Raw genomic sequence first — 3,239 nt, 5'->3', positions numbered from 1 at the left:
ACATAGACTTCGGGTGTTTATAAGTACCTATGTTGGTTTTTGGTACCTTCATTTACAGATTCACAGCCATGTGTGAGTCCACGGCGAATTTTAAGAGATACTGGATCTATGTTGAATTTCGGTACCTTTATCCATCGACTCAGCACCAGTCTACTCTACAGTGAGTTTCCAGATGTGTTGAACCTGTACTGAAGCTAGTACCTTCACCCACCGGCTTACCACTTTCTGTTCAGGCTGTTAGTTTTGGGGGTTCAGTCTCACGAGTGACCCTCGCCGACCATATTGTCACCACTTGTTGATGATCGATGACGGAGGCTGTCTCGGAGGAGATGTACGATACTTGTACACATTGTTCTTCACTGTGACTCTCCTTTCATCATTTTGTTTTTATGGATTTTTTTCTCTGTCTATTCTATAAGATTAAAGTAAAGATTTTTTAATATTTTTAGCATCTTAATTTTCTATATTTCCTCTTTCCTTTGTTTATCATTAATTCTTTTATTAGAGAATATACTGCATGTATATTTCATATTTTTTTCTATAATAATAATAGGAGCAAAGGTTAATTCGTTTATATTTTAATATTTTAAAAAATGTGTATCAATTGGAAAGCTTGTTATATTTTCTGTATTATTTTGGTTCTTTTGGGGGATTTTCATTTTCAGGTCCTCAGTCTATTATTAAAATGAAATCATTGATTGTTTTTTAATCTAGGAAAGAGGTCGGTAGATTTTCAATTATTCTTTATTCCGATTTTCTTAATAAATCTTTCATAGTATTCTCTATGCTAATCATTTTCCAACAATTTTGTGATAAGTGTTACCAAAAAAAATGATTTGAAGTTGATTGTGAGCCATTTAGGAGCAAGAATGAAGTAAGTCATTCTATACTCATCACATTTATTTTTCCTGAAAAAATAATTATTTAATTGTAACTGACTGTATTAACTTCATTGTATTTATAAACTTAACTAACTTCATTCAGGACGTATAGTATATATTTTTATATTTGTACGTGTTATTCAATATTTTTCCATAGGAAGGTACGAAAAAAATACTTCAAAAGTTTATAAATTGTAGAATATGTTTTTCACGGACTTGTTTTAACAGAAATCTGTCATTTCTTATTAAGTACTCCATAGAACTTTCCCTAAAGTTATGAATATCTCCATAACTCCATAAATTAAAACTAAGGAAAAAGCTATAGCCAGTATTACTTTTATATATTCAAAATTAAATAACAATTATGAAGATTAATAAAATCCTTGCTGCTTTTAAATAGTTGAATGCCGTTTGAATTTATGCTCGTTAACGTTTTGTTCAGAAAATATTCATGTTTAATGACTTATTATTGTTATTATGAATAAATAATCATAATTATTACTAAGGCACCTATCGGCGAACCAATCCCATTTTAACAATTAACCAACTGTTCATTTAATTGTACTACTTAACTATGCTCAAATTATATAACATTAATTTATATGTATTCTGTAGAATCATTATTATCATTTTTTGAGATGTAGATATTTGACCATAATTTATAAATGGAGGAGATAGTCGGGGAGTGCGGTCAGCAAAAAAACACAAATGAACAATAATTTTGATAAATAATTGTTTGTTTATTTGCGTTTTTTGACCATTTTCTCCACTTAATTATTTTTTTTTTTTTGTATTAGGTATTATAGTTTTCAATATACTACAATAAATATAAATATATTGTTCTTCCTTTTGTTTTTTAACTGTTCAGTTAACTGTTTTAACTCTTTTGACCGCATCCCTGACCATCTTCTTCATAATTTTAAATTAAATTAAATCAAACCTTTACTGCCGTAACCCATTAAGGGCCAAGGCAGTAGTACTTTGTTAGGACGTACTGTTAATAGGCCTACGATTGTGCCAGGAGGTGATTTGGTCAGATTAAAGCTCGACCGCCACATTTTTACCCAAATAAGGGAACCCATTTTATGAGGCTAAGTGGACCCTAGAGGCCTCCCGAACCGAAACAGGGCTGACTCAACGGCTACGGTGAACAAGGTAATAATTATCCTGCCAGATTCAAATCCGGGTCCTTGGAATAGGTAGTCCATTGCCTTACCAATCAGCTACCTACTGCCACTTAAATAAGTATAATAAATAAAAAAAATGTTTTATTAAAAACAAGGTTATTTTTATGGAAGTCGTATACTCAACGGTACAAATTATTATAATTTTAAGTTAATTAGTGAATTAAAGTTTTTGTAAGAAGACAATGTAACTTAAAATAATAAAAAATACTTATTGCTCATAATAGAATAAAAATTATTGCTAAAATTTTGAAAGTTTTTTTACACTGTTTAGTGCACATCGTCCGTGATAATAAACTTGTTTTGGATAAAAATGTTTTATTATTTTTTTTTTTAATTTCATTTCAAATATTTTATTTTATATATTTTTTTGATAAATAAAAAGAGTGCTTTAGTAATTAGTAAATATCTTGACTGAAAATACATTAAGGAGACAGAATTTCATATCATATCATCCTTTTACAAAAATGTAGGAACATTTCAGATTATTCTATAGTTCACCTCAAAACAGGACGAGTAGGCATAAAGATTGTTAAACAAGCAAGTTTTCCAGAAATTAAAGAACATTTATGACTGGTAAAGAATTGCGAATAATTCAGGATTTTACTTTCTACTATTTAATACCATTAATTTAAATAATTTTAGCAGAAACCATTTCAACTTTTTGTTAAAAATGTAATTTTGTGTGTATGTTGTCCTACAAGATAGAATTATCTAACTGAAATAGTTTTTTACTTATTGCTTCCTATTCAACAAAACACCTTGACATTAACTATCCACCACTGTCTATGTGGCTTTTTTGTAGCTTCTGACCTTCTTAAATGTTTAGAAAGATTTATATGCGAACCTCTATAAGCATTTGAAAGGTAATTGAATCTTAAACAAAAAAAAAAAACTCACTTAAATGAAAATATAGCGTTTTAAAATTTGTATTTTCCTTTTAATAGTATTTCACTCAATTTTCCAAACTACCCCGTTGTTTACTTTTGGTTTTTTAATTTTTCAAATAATTCAAAAAAACATATATATCCCGTATCATTCCAGATTCTCACTTGAAGGATAATTAAATTGCCCAATAATCTACACTAAAAAAAGAAATAAATGAAATAAAAATATTTATCGGACCATATAAAACCGTTGTAAGATGTAAGAACATTATTGAATTGGTCTTATA

This window comes from Halyomorpha halys, unplaced genomic scaffold (assembly GCF_000696795.3).
Source record: "Halyomorpha halys isolate HHAL.00 unplaced genomic scaffold, Hhal_1.1 Scaffold147.1, whole genome shotgun sequence".
In the NCBI taxonomy this organism is placed as follows: Eukaryota; Metazoa; Arthropoda; class Insecta; order Hemiptera; family Pentatomidae; genus Halyomorpha; species Halyomorpha halys.
Note: the sequence above shows the minus strand (reverse complement) of the source record.